The sequence below is a fragment of the Lactuca serriola genome, chromosome 2, assembly GCF_051521515.1.
Source record: "Lactuca serriola cultivar US96UC23 chromosome 2, Lser_US96UC23_V15, whole genome shotgun sequence".
NCBI lineage: Eukaryota > Viridiplantae > Streptophyta > Magnoliopsida > Asterales > Asteraceae > Lactuca > Lactuca serriola.
This window is the reverse complement of record NC_136409.1, coordinates 187000425-187023330: the sequence shown is the minus strand read 5'-3', so window position 1 is coordinate 187023330 and position 22906 is coordinate 187000425. Positions and strand designations below refer to the sequence as shown.

The window sequence follows — 22906 nt, the reverse complement described above, 5'->3', positions numbered from 1 at the left end:
TGATCTACATTTACGCCCGTACAGTGCTTCGAAAGGGGCCACCTTAATGCTCGAATGATAACTATTGTTATATGAAAACTCGATCAACGGTAGGTGGGTATCCCAAGACTTTCCGAAGTCTATCACACATGCACGAAGCATGTCTTCAAGCGTCTGAATGGTTCGTTCGCTTTGACCGTCCGTTTGTGGGTGATACGCGGTGCTCATATCAAGATGAGTTCCCATGGCCTTGTGGAGCGACTGCCAAAAGCGTGACGTGAACCTACTGTCCCTATCCGAGATGATAGATTTTGGCACTCCATGAAGTCTTACAATCTCTCGTAGGTACAATCGCGTCAGCCTCTCCATCTTGTAGGACTCTTTGATGGGCAGGAAATGGGCAGATTTCGTCAGTCGGTCGATTATTACCCATATGGTGTCCAATCCGTCCGACGTCTTGGGCAGCTTGGTCACGAAGTCCATAGAAATCCCCTCCCATTTCCACTCAGGGATTGCCGGTTGCTGTAACAATCCGGAAGGTTTCTGGTATTCCACTTTCACTTTGGCACACGTAAGGCACTTACTAACATAAGTTGCGATTTCCGCCTTCATGTTAGGCCACCAATAGTGCTGCTTAATGTCCAAATACATCTTGTCCGAACCAGGATGAATGGAGTATCGTGTCTTGTGGGCTTCCTTCATAACGGTCTCCCTGAATCCTCCGATTTTTGGAACCCAAATACGGTTCATGAAGTAGTATACCCCATTCTCTTTGACTTCCAGGTTCTTCTCCATTCCGTGTAGTGCCTCGCTAGTTCTATTTTCCGCTTTCATAGCCTCTGCCTGGACTGATGCAATTTGAGTGGTCAGATGAGACTGAATGGTTATCGAGTGCGTTTTCGTACGGCGATTTGTGTATTCCTTTCGACTTAATGCGTCAGCTACCACGTTGGCCTTGCCCGGATGGTACTTGATCTCGCATTCGTAGTCGTTTAACAATTCCACCCATCTTCGTTGTCTCATGTTCAGCTCCTTCTGATTCAAGATGTGCTGGAGGCTCTTGTGGTCTGTGAAGATGGTGCACTTAGTACCGTACAGGTAGTGCCTCCAAATTTTTAGGGCGAAGGCCACGGCTCCCAGTTCTAGGTCATGGGTTGTGTAATTTACTTCGTGCGTCTTTAGTTGACGGGACGCATATGCTATCACTCTTCCACGTTGCATGAGAACGCAACCTAAGCCTTGATTTGACGCGTCACAGTAAACTACAAAATCTTCCGTTCCTTCGGGTAGAGATAGTACAGGGGCGCTACAAAGAGCTTGCTTCAAGGCTCGAAACGCAATCTCTTGTCGGTCTGTCCACTTGAATGGCACACTCTTTTGCGTAAGTAAGGTAAGTGGCTTGGCGATTTTAGAGAAGTTTTGGATGAATCTCCTATAGTAGCCTGCTAGGCCTAAGAACTGACGAATTTCTGTGGGCGTAGTCGGAGTTGCCCATCCTTCCACAGCTTTGACCTTAGAAGGATCCACATGAATTCCATCTTGGCTAACTACGTGACCGAGAAAATTCACGCTCCGTAGCCAAAACTCACACTTAGAGAGTTTGGCGTAAAGCCTTTCCGATCGCAGCGTCTCTAGGACTTGTCGGAGATGTTGGCCATGCTCCTCTTTGCTTCGAGAATAGACGAGGATGTCATCGATAAACACAATGACGAAGTTGTCCAAGAACGGTCGACAGATTCGGTTCATTAGGTCCATAAATGCGGCAGGTGCATTTGTTAGACCGAAGGGCATTACAACGAATTCATAATGTCCATAGCGGGTTCGGAAAGCGGTTTTAGGAATATCTTCTTCTCGGACCTTGAGTTGATGGTATCCGGACCGTAGATCTATTTTAGAAAAATAGCTAGCTCCTTGGAGCTGGTCGAATAGATCATCGATTCGCGGGAGTGGGTAGCGGTTTTTAACAGTGAGTTTATTCAACTCTCTGTAATCGATGCACATTCTGAAAGATCCATCCTTCTTTTTGACAAAGAGCACCGGAGCTCCCCATGGCGAGTAGCTAGGTCGGATAAATCCCTTGTCCAGAAGCTCACTGAGTTGGCTGGATAATTCCTGCATTTCAGCAGGTGCCAACCGATATGGTGATTTAGCGAGGGGAGTTGCTCCTGGAACGAGGTCGATTCGGAACTCAACCTGTCTCTCTGGGGGTACTCCTGGAAGATCTTCGGGAAACACGTCCGGAAATTCACACGCTACCGGAATGTCTTGGATGTTAGTTTCTTCTTTGGTCTTGTCCACTATGTGAGCCAAGAACGCCAAATTGTCCTTTCGCAAGTGTTTTTGTGCCTTGATGCACGAGATGAGGCGAAGATTCGTGCTAGGTTTGTCTCCGTAAATTACTAGGGTTTCGTGATTTGGGAGACGAAGGCGAACGGCCTTCTCGTGGCACATAATCTCAGCATGGTGGGGGCTTAACCAATCCATGCCGATAATCACATCAAAACTCCTAATTGATACTGGCATTAGGTCTATTCGAAAGACGTGCTGGTTAAGGGTTAGGGTACATCCAGTGTAGATTTCCCTAGTGGATTCGGTCTTCCCATTGGCCATTTCCACCGTATAGGTTTCATTTAGCTTTTGGGGTTGTTGTTTTAGTAAATGTTTAAACTTCTCGCTTACGAAACTTCGCTCCGCTCCGGTATCAAATAAGATGCATGCATAAGTGTGGTTTAGGAGGAACGTACCGGTCACAACTGCGGGATCTTGAACTGCATCGCTCTGACCCATAGTCAGCATTCTTCCTGTTCCTCTGTTTCCTGAGTTGTTGTTGTTGTTAGGGCAATCTCGACGGAAATGTCCCGTCCTTCCACACCCGAAACAGGTGTGGCTAGGCCCTGCGTTGTTGCCGCCGGCATTGGTGTTGTTGATGTTGCGGTGGTTGTTGTTGTTGTTCGGGTTGTTTCCCTGACTCTGGTTCTGAGAAGGATAAGTCCTGCAGAACTTTGCAGTGTGTCCCCTTCGGTTGCAACTGGTGCAATGGAACTCCCTACATTCTCCTTGGTGATGGAAACCGCACTTGTTGCATTTGGGATGATTGCCGGAATAGGGTCTTGAAGTATTTGAAGCAGCTGAGGCTGGAGCATGTGATGTGACTGGTACCGGCGCAGTGACAGCGTGAACTGCCACCGTTTGCTGCTTTTTAGAGGTCTCGGGACCTTGACGCCCCTTCCTCTTGTTGTTCCATCCTTTCTTACCATCGCTCTCCTTCTTCTTCTCAGTCTCTACCGGTTTCTCGCCCTTTTTGTGGTTATGATCATACAGCCTCTTTGACAATCTCTTCGCACTGTCAAAAGTTTCAGGGTTCGCAGCTATCACATTCCCTTGAATGGGGGATGTCAGTCCCCAAATGAATCGTTCAATCTTCTTTCCCTCTGATGTGATCATACCCGGGCACAACAGAGATAGTTCGCTGAATCTCGATATGTAAGCATCGATGTTCCCATTCTGCACCGTGAGATTCCATAGTTCCTGCTCCATCTTCTGTATTTCGCCTCGGGGGCAGTACTCAGCCGTCAACATCTCTTTCATCTCTGCCCAGGGAATAGAGTTGGCGACAGGGAGTGTCATAGCTTCCACATGTCCATTCCACCAAGTGAGTGCTTGGTCCACAAAAGTGCAGGCTGCGAACTTCACTTTCATCTGCTCGGGGCACTCGCATATCTCGAATACCGACTCTACCTTCTCAATCCATCGCTTTAGGGCGATCACTCCTCCGGTACCGTTGAAAGTTCGGGGTTTAGCGTTCGCAAAATCCTTGTAGGTGCACGTTTTAGTGGGTCCTTGGTTCGTCCCGTTGTTCGAACTTCCGGATCCTTGCCCGTTACCTCCTCCGTTGTTCCCTCGGTGAAGTTGTGCCATAGCCGCTGTGACTGCAGCAGACACGGCTGCCTGGAAAGCAGTGGAGTCAACTTCCGGCGGAGTTGGTTCGGGATTTCCGCGAGTAGCTGGACGAGGCATCTTTCTGTCATGAAACGGAAAGATGTTGAGTGTACGTGGTTTCGGTGAGGTTATGATCCTACTAACTAGGTGTATGGTACGAACCTAAACATTACTATCATCAAGCATACAATCATAACGTCTCAACATATAACAACTGAGAATATCATAGCAAAACACACAAAAGTTTATTAATATTATCCGGGTTTAGTACAAGAAAATTTGCTCGTAAGAGCATTCATAAGTAACACTAATCCGACAGCATAACGGCTCCATGAGTAGTGTAGTCACTTAAACATAGAGCCGGAGTACATAACATAGTTACTAATATCCTACTACGATAGGTCTATCCTTAACCGCGATGAGCTGCGTCAGGAGGTGGCGCCGAGGTCATATGCCGAAATGTTGCGCCAGTAGCTGCGCCATCTCTGCCATGTCTCCTATAACTTCATCCCTCTCGTGCTCTGCTCTCACTGCCCGAGCCTCCATAGCATACAGCTGTTGTCGCAGTGCAGCGATCTCAGCTTCGAGGGAACGGTTCTCTCTTGGGGGGTTCACTGGTGGGGCAGGGTGATCTGGTTGTGCCTCGTCCTCGCATGGCGGGATGGGGTCCTGGCCCCCGACCTGACCCTCCTCGTCGTCATCGTCGACCTCTCCAAATTCGTAGTCGGTGTCTATATATTCGTCGGGTTCGACGTCGTGTGCTTCTCCTGGATTCTCTCCCGGCTCATCCACAAGCATCCCGTGAGCTACTAAGGCCTGATGAAACTGGATACCCGGCTGCTCCTCCTCAGGCTCCTCCTCCTCCTCTAGCCACCCGTTGTTTCCCTGATTAGGGAAGTAGGGGTCTCCAGGGTGATGAAAACCAGCCATGCTGTCTGCGCGAGTACGTAATTATGCTACATTATTCCTAGGGTACTATGACTATTACACAGACTAAGCAAATATTCTCTTTTTGGGTGATAGAGGGTATAATTTTTAGGTTCCCTGGCTATTCCGATCTCGTCAAGACATGTGTTAGTTTTACCTTGGAGAGAATGTAGTTGATCAGGCTACATTCACTCCTTGGTATCACTAAGAACAGTCCCGAGTTAACCGAGATACCAGCATTATGGTGTTTGATTCAGCGTTGGATCCTTATTCCTAATACAAGCAAGTGTATTTTATTTATTTGTTTTGTTCAGAGTTATGTTAGTCCCTCTTTTTGGTTTATAGTTGCATATCAATGTATGGCTCGACATGCTAGTTCACTATAAACAAAGCTCTGATACCAACCTGTCACACCCCCGAACCAGACGGCGGAAACGTCCGGGGGCTGTCGTGACTCAATTGAATACCATAACATTGAATATATATGAAACATAACAACATTCGTCACCATTCATCAACATAGTACAACCAGTAGTGTTTACATATCTTACATTGTTTAAACATTACATTCCCCAAAAATTAATTTGTTCAATTCATACAAAAATAAACTGCAACCGTCACTGAATATGATTTCCCTTGATTCACTGGTTCCCTGAGAATACAAGTATTTTGAAAAACGTCAACATATGAAATGTTGGTGAGTTCATAAGTAGTGTTTGAAATCGAATGTTTATATTGCTTGAAAAACCACCAGAAAATCCGATATTTTCTGAAAAGAAAAGCTTTCGAAAACGTTTGTGAAGATCCATAGGTATGCTTGTTTGTTTCTATACTTGTAAAAAAAATGTTCATTGAAGATGTATGCGTTTCAAATCTGTATGTAATAAAAACCCTAGGGAAACCCGATGTTCCCCTAGTTCTTTTGGAATCCATTAAGTTGCGTTGAAACCATTACGAAAATAGCAGTGTCAGTCCCAGGCGACGTTGGAAGGTTCTCGAGCAATGATTATTTACTACAAACCCGCATTACACAAACGCCCAGTTTATAGTTATACTAACGAACCCGAAGGCGTCGTCCGTACTAATCACGTTATCCAATCGCCCGGACTAAGTGTAGTCCCACATCCGAAGAGAAAGAGGTCACGAAGACCCCGGTAACTCCATTAGCCGGTTGGGGATAAAATGTACGAGGGGTCCCCGACCCGCCTCGCATGAAATGTAGACTTTACTAGCAATACCAAAGGACCCTTGGGGACCAGTAGTATACAAGCCATTGAAAGTCCATTTACGTTGTGTCAGATCGGTAAAACCCAACACTCCGTAAAAAAAAAATGTCTTCGGGCCTTAAGATCAGGTCATTGGGCTAGCTAGGCTCAACGAACAAGATTTTACACTTGTGGGGCCCAAAGATGGTGCGTAGACGTCTGTGCACACTCGCATGTTTATGTATTACCAAACGTTACTTGTATGATTCGTAGTGTCGAAGAGTTAGTAGTTGTAGATTTCCATTGGCTCGAGACCGAGCCAATTCGTTTAACAACGACTTTTGGTATTGTAATGAGTTGTATTTCGTTGATATTCGAGGTGTCATTATTTGATCAAATTGTACGTATTGAATTAGCCTTGAAATATTTCTGTTTTCAGCCCCTCATTATTTGTAAAATTTACATTTTTAACCCTTTTATTTGCAATATTTACCGGTTTGGTCCTTAAACTATTTTTCTTGACATTTTAACACCAAAAATTATTGAAATTAATATTTTTCAGCATATTTTTCATAGAAAACAGTTTAAGTCCCTGAAAATGCAGTTTTTCTCGGTTTTAGCCCATCTTTTCGCAATTTTGACAATTTTGGCCCAAATTGGAAAATTTTTGCAACTTTGGTCCTTTTTAAATTTGGAAAGCATTTTAAACCTTTGAAAAGGATTTGGAACACTTGTAGTCCACTGTTTTACAGAAAGTTACAGTTTTGGCCCTCCAAAACAGAAAAATTAGCATAATGGGCCTCCTTGGGCCGAAATTTTCATTTTTAGCCCAATAAGCTTGAAATTTATGTTTTTAATCCTCTAATTGAACATAATTCCAGAAATAGTTTTATGGAAACTGTTTTGGCACATTCCAACCATCAGAATCTGTGAAATGTCAATTTGGGCCCTTATTTTTGCATTTTTCACATTTTAGGCCCAAAATTTGTGTTTTTAACCCAAAGAAAATTATTACTAAACCACTTAGCCACTTTTCTTGAAGCACTTGGTGTTTAGAAATATATTTGAAGCTAAAATCATTTAACACAAGATATATCTCGGTTTTGATGAGTTTTAAGGCTAGATCCAACATAAAAACACATAAAAGCATACATATAAGCATGGAAATCATACAAGGCATACAAAACACATATAGATCTACACTTTCACTTGTATTCCCCCCCCCCCACAAAACTCATAAAAACAGAAAATAGGGGGTATGAAGCTCACCTTGGGTGTGGTTTCGGTTTTGGAGAGAAGATGGGAGAAAAATGAAGTGATTTTTGGTCTTAGCACCCTTTGATGAAGATTTCGACCTCTAGGATGCAAGATCACAAGAGTGAATGAATTTAGAAGAGATTTTAACAAAATGAAGTAGCTAGATCATGGATTAGTCATCAACTTACCTTAGATGATGATTTTTGGTGATGGATCTTTCTTGTGAGCCCTTGATTCACGAAATTTTTGAAGAAGGGGGAAGGAGATGTTCTTCAAGATTTAGAGAGTGTAGGATAGATTTTTGTGAGTGTGTGTGTGTTGTGTTTGGCCGAGAGTGAGAGAGGAGAGAAGAAAGAAGTGATCTTGATATGATGCTTGCTTGGAAACATGAGTTATGTGCATGGAAGTCCAACATGTAAAAGTGAGGTGGCAACCCAAGGTCAACTCTCCCTTTTTCCTTGGGCTTGGGCCGAGAATGGGGAGAGAAGAAAGGATTTTTGGGCTTTTTGCCCCTAAGCCCAACATTAGAGGTAGTTTGGGTGCTTATTAGCCTTATAAAATAAAATTGTGATTTTTATGCTTTAATGAGCTAGGTTAGATTAAATTATGGACCAAAGTTTGTGATTTATTTCATTCTAGGCCCAATATGACCCAAGATGTTGAAATAATTTAGTGTGGGTCCAATTAGAGCCCATTTAGGGTTCTAAGCCCATGATAGTCCAATTGGAAGCTTATTGGTCCATTTGGATCCAATAGGGGAGTCCTAATTCAAAATGGACTTAGCAAGGACTTTTAGAGTTTCCAATTGTTTGATGACTATTTGTAGTTCTAGCATGTTGTATTTACTTGAAGTTTTTGATTCATATTAACTTGGATATATAGATTACATGGCTCAAAATTTACAGTTGTGACAGGTAAATTCAGACACTACCACAAATGAAAGAATCAAATCCACTTTCCAATATTGCTATTACTAGAAACATATAAGCAACAATTTCCCACAGATGCCATTGTAAGGATATTTTTAAAATAAATAAATAAAATTAAAACCCTTTTTTTCTTTTATTTTAAAACTTTGCGGAAAAACTTATTGTTACAATCCACATAAAAACCTTGTTGTTATCTATTCATAAGCAATATATTATAACTCTTAAGCAACAGCTCAAAATTCTGATTGCCGAACCATGCGATCGAAACCCACCTTCGCAATCAGAATCAACATATACTTACTTTAAGCTTCCTATTTGATTCTTAAGACACCAGCATGTGGCCCATTCACATTATGTAATAAGAATCTCCAAATAGGAACTTAATAGAGTTAGATAGTGGACTTTACCCAAAGTAGAGTCAAACCTCTTAACTTGATCAACCTTATGACCTTTTAGGTGAATAGGGCAGCTTCGCAACCAATGCCCCTTCATTTGGCAACAAAACACATGGACCCTTTGGTAATGGCACATGAGACTATCTCAGACTTAGCCTTTCTCTTTACCATTTGGTCAACCGAGTTGACTATAGCCGATCCCTTTCCATTGGGAAGAGAAATCCTTTTCTAGATATCCAATGCTACCATTGTCAATGTCCATGTAGACTTGGGAAGTTGTTCTTTTAATCAAATTTGCTTTACTAGTGTTCCAAATCATTGTTGATTCCACAACACCAAGCAAATAGATAACATCATTAAGGGTCATGTCATAGTCTGTCTCATAGTAGTCCCAAAGAGACTCACTATGTTACTAACAAAGTGATTGAACATCCAACTTTCACGAGACTTTGACACCCAACTCTCCCGGCTTGTCAATATTTGACTTTATCTCCAAGATGTGAGCACACATACTATGCTTGCCAATAGGGATTGAGTGACTTTAAACTTTTCAAGAACTTGTGGGTGAGGGAGAATAATTAGAGGAGGTGGAGGAAGTGAAGCATGATGTTGAGGGACACCATCTTCAAGAGATTTGGGAAGATCATAGTTGTCTGAACCAGACATCTATAATGGGAGAAAATCAAGTTAGTTGATTCAATATCCTTAATATAACACCCAATATGAAATATTAAAGCTAGGACCCAACACAATATTTTATAATTTGGAAGAGGGATGCCGTAATCTAAGCTATAAAATATTTGAAGGTAGGCGAATGACGATTCACCAATTTCCACCATGAAAAACGAAATAATTTATTAGGTTTTAATTGGATTTGAAATTCCTAGATCTTTTGAGATTCATTGAACTTTTCAATGGCATGTTTCAATCTCGAGTGTGCCCTCTCAAATTTTGTGACTGGGATGCCGAGGATCACAAAACAAGGTGTGAATAACCATACCAATTCACTTGGTACCCTTAATATTATCACCCAATCAATGTGCCGGTTAACCACACACGCTCCATTGATCTATGACAAACATTAAGTCACCCTTCGTGATCCTTACTAGTCCATGTTAGTGTGCCGGTTAACCACACACGCTCCACCAACGACTTGGTAAGGTACAAAGTGTGAATTCCATGGGCTAGCACCAAATTCACATTTTTCCTAAAGTAACTAAGATTGGGAATTAAATAAAAACATTTAGTTACTTTATAATAATCATTATACTTTTAATGAGAATTTAAATTCATTGTCCTACCCGTTCGGCTAACGACCCTCCACCAGTCAAGCAAGCGGTGGGTGAGAGTGGACACCCATTAAGTTGCCATTTTATAGGCAACAACCTTATACCCACCTTATAGACCGGCTTCGTGAATGAGGCCTACTAACGGTAAAACGACTTGTTCTTATACATACATATATATATATATATATATATATATATATATATATATATATGTATATATATATATATATAATTAACCATTAATGTTATAAATAGTATAAGTGTAGAATTTTAACTTTTAAAACTTCTAGGGTATGGAATTAAAGTTTGTGTGAGACTTTACAAATTCCAAAACTTGAGGGCAAGTTTTGAACAATTCATAAACTTTTGGATATTCATAACTTATGAGTTTTAATTAAGTGTTTAAAATTTTTAATGAAGAGTCTCTTGGAAATCCATAACTTGAGGACAAGTTATGAAGTCCATAAAAGCATTTATGGGAAAAACTCTTCAAGAAAATGTAACCTACAACTTCTTAAAAAACATTTAAAAGAAAAACTCTTGGAATTCCATAACTTGAGGACAAATTAAGAATTCCATTAAAACACATAAAGATCAAGAATTAACTAACAAACAATTTGCAAATAATTCCTATGATCTAACAAAACTCATATGAACATGAACATCCACATCAACAATTTCAAGAATCATATGAACACATAAACTTGAAATTTTGATTATAACTTTGAAATTAGTCCACCATCATCATTACCACATCAAAAACATGTTTTATAAGATCAAAACAGTTTAAGGTAATGATTCTAGACCAATTCCAGCACCAAAACTCGAAGATATGCTGTCTGGGGGTCCAACTCGTCGAGTGCATGAACCAACTCGCCGAGTTGGATGAATTTTGTCTTGGACTCGTCAAGTCCCTTCATGGACTTGGCGAGTCTGCTGTGCAGACAGCACATAAACTTCAATTTTCAGCAATTTGCATCAAGTATTCAAGAAAACAAGCCTAGGCTCTGATACCACTGTTGGGTTTTGAGCAATCTAACACTTCCTAAGTGTGCATGCAACCCTAATAAACCTTGGATCTATGTTTTCTTCTAAAATACATGCAAATAATAATTTCCAAGGTTTCTTCCTAACTAGCATAGCATAAGGATTATGAATCATAAAAGTACTAGTAGAAATACATACCTTTTGATGATGGTTGATTGTTTGGAGTTTGAGAGCCTAGCACCAATAATGTGAATGCCTCAAATGGAATCACAAATCACCACAAACACTTGGAAAACTTTGAGAGAGTGTATACACACATATAAAATCGGCCACACACACAAAACCACACTAGTGGCTATTTCATGCAACATAAGCATGCTTATATAGTGTGCATGGTTAGGGTGAAACCCTAATAACCCATGACTTTTCCTTTTCCAAGGATCCATGGGTTAAAAGCTCCATGGATTATCCATGGACTTCCATATAAGCCTAGCCCATTAACTAATGAGTATTAGCCCACACCATATAAAACAATAGCCCACAATTTAATTAGTCTTCCTTTTAATCTCTAAATTAATTCATAATTAATTTAAGACTAAGACTAATTAAATAACTTCATATTAATATATTATAACTTACAATATATTAATAAACATATGTGTATAACTCTCATAAAATTATCCATAAATAGTTCGGGTGAAGTGCAACCCAAATGGACCATGCCGGGTCGGGTCAAGTATATACCAAATAAGTTATGGACTTAGACACCTTATCCAACAATTTATAGTTGTTTTTATTGTTAATTAATTTTTTAAAATTTATTTACTTAATGTTTTAATTTCTATCATTATAATTATTTAAAACATCACACATTGTTTTTTATTTTAAAGGCAACAATATAATCATTTATATAGAGTTGTTTTTAACTATTGTTATTGTAAGTTATTTTAAGCTACTTATTTGGAAACTTGTAACGATTATTAAAACATATTTAAGAAATATTTTAGTTAAACTGAGATTATAATTTAGTTTTTGCTTTGATCACTACAATTTATCACTTTTAACTATTTACAAAATATTCTTTAGTTTTTTAAATGGAACTGAAATTTATATTTGAGTTGACATTGTAATGCACAGAAACACCTATATAGTTGAAGTCTTTACAAATTTATATTTTTTAAATATAACACTAACATTGTTTTTAAATTTGATATAATAATTTGTATATTAATTTGATGTAATATATTGATTATTTTGAATTATATGATAATATATACATCTATTATAACGTCATAATCTCAATCGCTTGAATGACTTCTACTCGTGAGTTACACATCAATAAAATTAAATATTATATATGGTTTAATATTATTTATAGTTGCTGTTATTGTTAACTAATTTTTTAAAATTTATTTGCTTAATGTTTAAATTTTTATCATTATAATTATTTAAAACATCAAATATTATTTTTTTGATTTTAAAGGTAACAATATAATCATTTATATAGAGTTATTTTTAACTATTGTTATTATAAGTTATTTTAAGCTACTTATTTGAAATTTTTTAACGATTATAAAAATATATTTAGGAAATATTTTAGTTAAACTGATATTACAATTTAGTTTTTGCATTTATCACTTTTAACTATTTATAAAATATTATTTGGTTTTTTTAGTGGAACTGAAATTTATATTTAAGTTGATACTGTAATGTTATATTTAAATTAACAAATTAAGTATTTTGTCCAAGTTGTTCAAAAGTTGTAGCTTTAAACTAATAATGGTTTACATGCAACAACATTTTAAATCTAATAAATTAAGTACAATATGTTAAAATTTAAAGACATATCTTTATAAATAGAAGTAAAGATATTATTTTAAAATTGAAATTTAGTCTATTTATGATTACACTTTAGGTTTGATATTTATTTAACCTTATTAACCAACTTACAATCATTATTAGAAAGACACTACAATTTATCACTTTTAACTATTTAAAAAATAGTTTTTGGGTTGTTTAAGTTAAATAAAATTTATATTTAAGTTGAGCCTATAATGTTATATTTTAATTAATAATTTAAGTATTTTATACAAATTGTTCAAAAATTATACACTTAAAATGATAATGGTTTATATCCAACAATATATTAAAACTAATAAATTAAGTATAATATGTTAAAAGTTAAAAAAACATAATTTTATAAGTAGAAGTAAAGATATTATTTTAATATTAAAATTTAGTTTATATATGATTACACTTTAGATTTGATATTTATTTAACCTAATTAACAAATTATAATTATTATTATAAAGAAATTGAAAAGTCATGGGAGTTTCAAATGAATGTGGTGAAAGGGAAAAAGAAATGCTAGCTTTATAAGTCATGGGAGTTTCAAATGAATGTGGTGAAAGGGAAAAGTCATGGGGGTTTTGAAATGCATAAGATTCAAGAAAAAATGCTAGATTTATAAGTATATATGATAATAAAAAATAAAACAAGTGTCTTATGAATCTAATAGTTTGTGGTTTTATATTTTGGTCATAATGCTTTACCATGTTGGCAAGTTTTATAAAAAAATAAATTACAAAAGTTGTCCACGTAATTTACAGAAAATGTTTATGTGCAATTGTTTTACAGAAATTGTCCATGTGTTTAAATAGTATGCTCTTTGGGTTTGACACTTTCACCACAAGACTTTACTATATTACCAGCTTTGGTCACTTTCTAAAAAATAAATTACAAAATTGTCCTTGTGATTTAAAAAATTGCCCTTTTATCAATTTTTTAAATTTTTTTTAAACGGGCATTGGAACTTATTACTTGACAAAGACAATTGAAAATTACTGATACGGTCCCTGCGAATCCAAGAGGGAGCAATTTCTAGCTATCATATATATATATATATATATATATATATATATATATATATATATATGAAAGATCAACTTCTACTACTAAACAATATTTTCATTATATTAAATTCAAGGTGTTGTTTACAATAAAATGGTAGGAAAAATATATAATATGAGTTGTCGTTTAGTGGTAGGTACTTTTGTCATGCCGAAGGCAAGTTCAAGGTTCGATTCTCTATTTCTTCCTTACCTTTTTGCTTTTTTTTTTTTTTTTTTTTTTGAAGTAGCATTTATCCCTCCTCCACCCCTCATACTTTCCTTATTTACCTTTTTAGCCTAGATTTTGAATTAATTTTACAAATTTAGTACAAAAGGTTTTTACAATTTTAACCTAACTTGTTTTTATAATTTTGTCTCTATTTCATTTTATTTTACAAATTTGATACATAATTCTTTACTAAATTTGACCAATTTATTTATAATTCTTTTAACTTAGTTGTTTTTTTAATAATTGGACAATCTCTTTTACATCCTTTTTTACATATTAGTTTTTTAAAACTTTTACTTATGATTATGTATACATTTTTCTTTCTATGAAATAACACATAGTTTATCCTAAAACATAAATTTTTCATAAACATCATTTTAGGTCCATGTGCTTCTTCAGATCTGAACTTTAGTCCCTAAGTAATAAAAATTTTATTGACGGACCTTGTGATTTCAAAACTTTTGATGTTTGGTCCTTTTTGCTAACTCTGTTAGCTTTTGGTCATTAATAAAAGGGCATTTCTATCATTTCACTACCACAAAGACCAACTATGAAGTTTTATCTTATTTAAATATATATATATATATATATATATATATATATATATATATATATAATTATTTAATTTACAAGGTCTCTCTCTCTCTCTCTCAGAAAGTTAAACCCCCATCCTCATCTTCATTCTTCCCTAACATAGTTTCCCATTGAAAGCAAGTATGTGTGTGCATCCTAAAAAATACATTTCGTGGAATAAATCAAAGCTTTACCCACTACCCTAGTCAAGATTCAAGAATCCCCTAACTTTGTTAATCTGCCCTAATTCATATCATATCAGTAGCCACCATTCTAGCAAATACATTGTCAATCATATTAGATAGGTCCAAAATTAAACCAATCAATAAGATAACAAATCCGTTTTTAATTAGATTAATAGATCCAATTCAATACGATCAACACCATCGTAGTTTGGATAAATCATATCAAATCAGCTTAAACCATGGTCTAATATGATGGATTTTCTAGGTTATAAAAAAAATTCACATGCAATCTATAAATGATCTATGTTTTCTCTATTGATAGCAGTAACCTATGAACATCAAGAAAACCTAGAAATATAGTAATAAATGGATACTAATTTCATTAATAAAATTACATTTTAATTTTAAAATCCCAAAATTAAAGTTCAATAGTTTTTTTTCTTTATTTACATTATTTGTTTAAATTTAAAAGATAAAAACATTTCCATTATAATAAATCATTATTTTTCTTATTTTCTTATAAATTCAAATTTCTCAAATATTTTGACCTTTATATTTAACTTTTTTAATTAACCCGTGTAATACATGGTTCTCACAACTAGTCATATAATAATCTAATAAATTATACTCCTCTCTCTAATATCATTTCTACCTATTTTTTGTCATGAGGGCAACCCAAAAAGGACTTTGCTTCTAATTACAAGAATATACCAATTTAGTTACTGGCTTAGACACCTTAATCCAACAATCTGGCACTTGGATAAGTCTGTAACTACAATTGCAAGTATAGACTTTGAACTAAGCAACAAAGAGTGCTTTTCAAAGCCACTGTCGAACTTTGATTCAAATGAAACATTGGCCATAAGATAAGTGATCAATTATTCCTTCGTTCTACAAGATATCATATGAATCGAGTCATGGATTAGATGATCAACCTCATGTTCATTTATTTGTTTCCCGCATTCCCGATTTGTGATCAATTTAGACTACAAAATCTAACGGATGAATTTAGTCTGGACCAAGTGCCTGGTTTTCATAGATCAACTCAAATCACTGAGGGGCCCACAGATATTGATTTTCCTTATTCGGGAAAAAGGAACGAACTACATTGATTATATAGTCATACAATTTACATATCAAACCACAAATGGAATAACTCTTTATAACATCCAGTTACAAGATGCTTTTGAGCAAACCAATGCACAACTTATCTGTAAACTATGAACTATACATCTCTAGTTTAAGAATAGAACATATTATCGTCTTAGAATTACTTGTGATCGAATCCATGAAGTAATCTCTAAGCGTGGGTTTATCCAATACCTAGAATCTCCATTTTCAAAGTAATCATGAATATTGTACCAATTCCAATTGCAATGTCTCAACCTCAATCGATAATCTACAGTTAATTCATGACAATCTTAATTCACTATTTACTTCCAAAAGTATGATCGACTATGGAGTTTTGAATAATATTAAAATTACCGGGAAGTAAAACATGCAAAGTGAAACACAATAATAAATTAATTGACTATGGCATCATACCTATTAATCATAAATAAATTCCCATTATTTAATAACCATAACAATTATGAATTTATTCATTGTATAATGTTTCGAGTAATCAAATAACCACTTGAATTAGATAACACCAATCATGTCATGTTGTGAACATGCATACTATGCCTCCAGATGGTCCTTACTTTGTGAATAGATCGACTGGACATTACTTCAACGATGCTCGTTTAATAATTCCAAATTCTTATCGATATCTAAGATATAGTGGAATTTCATCTTTACATGCATTGTCCTTCTATGATGTCATGGTTCTTAAGTCATAGAGACTGAGCCTTCCACATTACAAAATGTTCCACTGGAACTTGTTACTAGAAACAATTTCATGGTTATGAAGTCTAAAATTCAAGATACACTCCTTGAACACATCTTTTACATTAAAGTTTCCAACTTACATGTAGATTTTGACAACATCTACCATTATGCAAACATTTCCATATTCCCATATAACGATCAATTATGACAAAAAGTTATCTCAATCCAAAATGTATCACTATGGTCATTTCCAAATGATGTCATATTTCTAACTGTCCACAAGCAACCAATATTCGGTAAAAACTTAGAATGTTCTTGACAGTTTGTTTAATAACTCTAGTCACATGAAATTCTAATCCTTTTCAAACAATGCTAAGAGCATTTGAAAAATAGAATAATTGAATTTTATATTATATGTAGTCAATCCTATATCTGAAGCATACGTGACTCGATTCATTATTACAACGGTCTAATATATGTTCAGTCTCTTGATATAATATTTACATATATAGAATATCCAATGTTGAAAAATTTCAACATGCTATTCATATATTCCTTTGACTAAGTTATATTAAACTATACAATCTAAACCTAAAGATTCATAAAGAAATATGAGTGCCTTTTCCCTTAAGTCGACTATAGTGAAACAGTACCCAAACTTTACAATTTGCAAAAACGGAGACATTGTTCCCTACGAACAATACTTTCAACATGCAATACTAGCATAATAATTATGCTCCCATTAGATTTGACATGTACCCAAAAATCAACTGGACTTCTAGAAATCAACACCCTTTAACTTTCTCATGGAAGTGTAGATTCCTATTTCACGATGTTTCATCAAGCCTCTAATTAGGCTTCTTAAGCTTATGTACTTTATCTGGATAATGTATATGTTCAAACTCTTTCAAAACATGATAAACATATCTTCTGAAAGTTTAATGTAACATCCTGATGATAAGGTACTTCAAATTTCAACCTTTTAAATTCATTTATATTGCATCTGGTCTCAAAGTTCAAAAAATGTATGCAAAAAGGGCCTTAATTGCATTTTGGTAAATTAAGGCTTCGGAGTACGCCATGCGTACGTGGTGTATGCTGAGCGTACTAGGGTGCGCCCTAGTACACTAGGTGTACTTGCTAAACGAAGAAAACCTAATTTTTAGGGTTTAGCTGGTATTTAAGCATCCTTATGGCCTCCCTTCCCTTCACCTTATCAGCCTTCGCCCTCTCATTCGTGTTTGAAGCCCTTGTTCTCCTTTAGAAGTCATTTCTAGCCTAAAAGTGTGTGTTTGTGTGCTTAGAAGAAGAAGGAAGGAAGCCAATATCATCTTTAGAGAGTGAAGCCTTTTGGATATGGGATTTACTCCTCATTTGCAACCCTTCAAAGGTATAAAGCTTGCAACTTGATCTTTCAATCATGTAGATCTAGAAATGGGTGTTTTAGTGATACTTTTTGGTCCCAAATGTCTTATCTTGAGCATGACATGTTCCTGACGATTTGAGTTGTCCTTTCAGACACTAGGAGGGATCCTAAGTCATAAAAATGAAGTCTCAATGGTTAGTTTTGCTCCATGCATCTTGTAGAAGGTCTTATTGGATTAAGACCTTGAGTTAAGCACTTAATGGGCATGTAAGGTCATAAAGTTGGAAATTTTATGACTCTAGAGTGTATTTGAGCCTTGGATCAGAAATATGGACGTAAGTGATTAAGCTATTAAGCACTTAGTGAGTTTTAAAGGATGCAAGAGTATGCCTCGCGTACTCGGTGTACGCCCTACAAAAAATACAAGGTCAACCACCCCAATGAAAGTCAACTGCGAGGGTTTGGAGTACGCTCAGCATACCTCCGGAGTACGCCTTGTGTACTCGCATTGGGTCAGCCCGGATGAGTTGACTCGGCTAGGTTGACTCAATTGACTTAGTGAGTTTGACCAATTGACTTTGACTTTGAGTTTGACCAAGTTTGACCTTGAGGGTATTTTGGGTATTTTGGGATTTTTATGGAATTGGTCATTGGTGGGATTAGGTGTTGGTTAAAGATTTGAGATTCGGAATCGGGACCTCATCAACTTCTATTTAGTTTGTGAGTTGAGTTTTCTGCATTGTACTTTTGGGTCGAAGGCACCAAGGTCGGCCCATTGGATTATTATCCTGGTTTATCGCATGTTGGTATGATGTAGTGATATGTTAGATCTGTATACTGATAGATAAGATGATGTTATGCTTAGTGATCTGTAAGATCTGTCTGATTGTTTGTTGACTGGTTATATGTATGCTTATTTGTTATTTATATGTCGACATGGCTTATGTGTGGTTGGGTTGAGGCAGACCAGTGTAGACTGAAGGCCAAGAGACCCAGGGCATCCTAGATAGATTGTAGGCCGGTGAGCTGTACCAGTCGGACCGACGACTCGGATAACGTTCCAGATAGGCTGAAGGCTTGGTGAGGCGTACCAGGCATACTGAAGTTTTTGTGAGCATACCAGATAGACTGTAGGTAGGTGGGGCATTCCAATCAGGCTGAAGGCTCTGTATGCATGTTGTCTGTATTTATGTTTATGTTATGTGTTGGTACTTTGGGGGATGTCACTAAGCGTTGGCTTACGGTTTTGGGTTATGTTTAAGGTACTTTGGATGATCGTGAGAAGGCGAAGGCGTGACCGTACACATCCTCATGTTTTGACTTATGATTTTGGGAGACTCTGATGTTGAACATGTTTTGAAAACTATGTTTTAAACAATTTGTGAAATTGGTTGGTTTTAAAAAGTTTAAGTTTATCATGATTTTTATGAGTGTTGCATTTCACTTCCACAATCACGACATGTCATTTGGTAAATTTAATCGAAGATACTCCTTAGCCACGGTAAGCTTATTCAAGCCAATTTATGAACTATATGTATAGTGGGTTAATGGAGTATGTCACTGTTGAATTTTCATTTGACCAATAAATTGTCATTTCAACAGTGAGTTGTCATTTCATTTTGACTACGAAAAAGTACACTTTGTCATATAACCAATGAATTGTCATGTCACTTTGACTATGAAAACATACATTGTGTCATACAACCAACGAATTATTATTTCTGTAGTGAATTGTCATGTCACCATTAATTTTAACATTCAGGTTTTACTTTTTCTTATAACTTCTATACGTTTCACTTAATTTTATATCACCTTTCTTTCAGTTCCCTAATTTAAGTCATCTCAACGTATTTCAAAATGAGTTCATAAAATGAAGTGTGATATGTCTATGGATTGCTACATAAAACACAATGAAAAAAAGTTCAACTCAAATAGAGTTCATATGAAGGAGCTATTAAGGTTCGAAGTTGGACTTTTCATACTTTCACCGACTAACATACTTTGGAGCTAAACACATATTACTTACCAACATCAAATTCTGGAATATAATATCCATGGAAAGCCCTTGTTACAAAGAACACATTGAAAAAAAAAAAGCTAAAACCGAGTTCGTATGAAAAAGTTATAAAAGTTTAAAGTTGAGTTTTTTTTTTCAATATTTTTCACTTAATAACCTATTTTGGAGCTAAAAAGTATGATTTCTCAATATCCAAATATGAAGTGTAATATGTAAATGAAAATCCCTTGTAACAAAGATCAAAATGAAAAAAAAAAATCAATTAAAATATAACTTGTATGAGAAAGAAAAAGTTATGAATATTTGAAGTTTAAAAAAAAAATCACAAACGAGTCATCTTTAGGAAATGACATCATGTGCAAAAATGGTGGCTAAAGTTTGCATTGTTTATTTTTTATTTTGCTATTTTATTTTATGTAAAAAAAAAGCTCTTATGAGCATTTTCTCTTTATTAAATTATACTAGTATTTCAATTTAACTTATAAAAAGGTGAAGTGTGATTGGTTTTTTAAGAATGAAAGGAGAGTGAGAAAACAATGAAAGGTTGTTTAATTGGAAATGAAAAAAATGAAGTGTAAATGGTGAGTACACTGTACACCATGTGCTCTTTTAAGTTGGACCCAGACTTTTTTTTTCTTTCTCCTATGGAACCAGATAAAAGTGATAATGACGCACGTTGTACTAGTCAATTTCAACCTAATAAAACCTCCGTTGGATTTAACAAAAAACTCAAAATTAAGGTTGTATTTAGGAAAAAAAAAACAGAGGTCCTACCGAGATTTGAACTCGGGTTACTGGATTCAGAGTCCAATGTCCTAACCACTAGACCATAGGACCATTTGTGTTCTTAATTTGGAAAATATATATATTACCAATTACGATTACAACTCAGCTAACGGAGAGGAAATGAGTCGATCGGAACTATACAGTTCTGGAAGGGCAATCCGACCCGTAGATGGTATCTATCTTTGACGCAGTGCTCCAATCGACGGCGATCCGTTTATCCCAAGCAACGATGCTAATCGTGCTATAGCAAATTTGTAATGTGTTTGAAAAAAAAAAAAGGTCCTACCGAGATTTGAACTCGGGTTACTGGATTCAGAGTCCAATGTCCTAACCACTAGACCATAGGACCAATTTGTTTAAATGTTTCCTACATATTAATGTTATTAACTACCCCTCTCAAGGGACTAACACTTCGTTTATGTTTTATTCTATTAGATGATGATGTCCAAGAATATTTAAAAAAAAAAAATCGTAGCATGCTTAAGAAAATTTAACAAGAGTAAAAGCATACAAAATTTAGATTCAATATGGAAAGTCTTATTTTCCTCATCTAACTCAACATTTTTATGTTAAACTATTTGGTATGAGGCCGTTGCGGGTTTTTATTGCCGATGTGGCATGACCTCAATGACGTTATAACGCCTCGACCACTGCCCCAGCTACGTATTAAGGGGTCTTCCATGAGTGATGACAACAACTGACAATGCATCATTTTCAAATGTTTTCGGTCAAAATAACTGTTTGTGAACGGTAAAAAAAAATTACTTATTGCCTTTTCACATATAAAATACCTATATATACACAAAAAAAAATTACTACACCATTCTTCTATTACTCATTCTATTTACATAAAAATCAACCATATTTTCTTTCAACCAAGTTACGAAGCAAAACCTGAACACCCATCCACTAAACACAAACACATTCGTTCCAATGGGGTTCGCACAATACGAAAGATATATGAACCTCATCAACTCTCAAAACTCACCAAAAATATTATTTTCATGAAACTATTCCAATCTCCCTCACCCCCAATGCAATTTCTTACATCGCCCTGCATGCAACAAAACTCAAACTTTCAACAAAATATTTTCAATACATTTGATTTCATTCCACAAACAACCACACAACCACCACTTACACAACCAACGCAAGTGGGAGGTAGTCAGAAAGGTAGAGGGAAAGAGAAAAAGAAATGGAAAGTGATCGCGAAAAGTAAAGAAAAAGCTCCACTATGGTGGACACTTGAGGAGGAGTACGCGTTGGTGGTAGCATGGTGCAGGACTTAAAAAAAAAATACAATTATAGGAAATGATATAAGGAGAGTTGGTTTTTAGGAAGTCGTGCTCGGAAAATTTCACACAATTTTGAAGAAACAACCATATCGCAATGTCGATATGCTTAGTAGCAAGTGGACTCCAATGAGTCATAGGTACAAAAAGTTTAATGAGATTTTCACGAGACTTTCTTCGCAAAATCAAAGTGGTGCAAATGATTTCTATATGTTGAAAGTTGAGAGGGAGCAATACCAACTCGAAATGGGACATGCTTTTGAGTATGAAAAATTATGGGATATTTTGAGAAAAGATCCAAAATGGATTAAAACGCAAACATCGTCGGAGGCACAATCAAAGAGGTCTTACAATTCTAGTTTGTTTGACATTTCTGACGCACGAACTAACATCGACCTCCACGCCGACACGGATGACGTCCCCAAAAGACATCGAAAAGATCTCCTACCCCCCCCCCCCCACCGATTGGGCGCCACAATGCAAAGCGTGCTCAACGACATTCGGACGAAGCCGAAAGAATGACACAAGAGTTGGCGGAAATGAAAATAAAAGTTTTACCAACGCAATTTAATAGTAAAAGGAATATTTGATGTGCAACACCAACACTTGGAATTCCTTCGTCGTTAAATAGAGGAAGATAAAATGGTGAATGATTTGACAATTCTTCGCACTCACGAGGAAGATATGACGCCACGAGAAGTGAAAGTGTTACGGAAGATGAAGGAGAAAACCAAGAAGAAATATTTGGACTAGGGCTATCATAATGTTTTTATATTTTTAAATTAGGACTATCATATTTTTTTTGCGTTCAATGTTATATTTTCGTGTAT

General features: G+C 36.1%; 2 non-coding genes across 2 annotated transcripts; both read right to left on the bottom strand.

The window, feature by feature from the left end:
* Positions 1 to 20763: 20763 nt before the first annotated feature.
* Positions 20764 to 20835, bottom strand: TRNAQ-CUG (transfer RNA glutamine (anticodon CUG)). Its single transcript has one exon. It is a non-coding gene; the product is annotated as a tRNA-Gln (tRNA).
* A 226-nt stretch (positions 20836 to 21061) lies between these two features.
* On the bottom strand, positions 21062 to 21133 carry TRNAQ-CUG (transfer RNA glutamine (anticodon CUG)). The gene has a single exon. It is a non-coding gene; the product is annotated as a tRNA-Gln (tRNA).
* Between the last annotated feature and the right edge of the window lie 1773 nt (positions 21134 to 22906).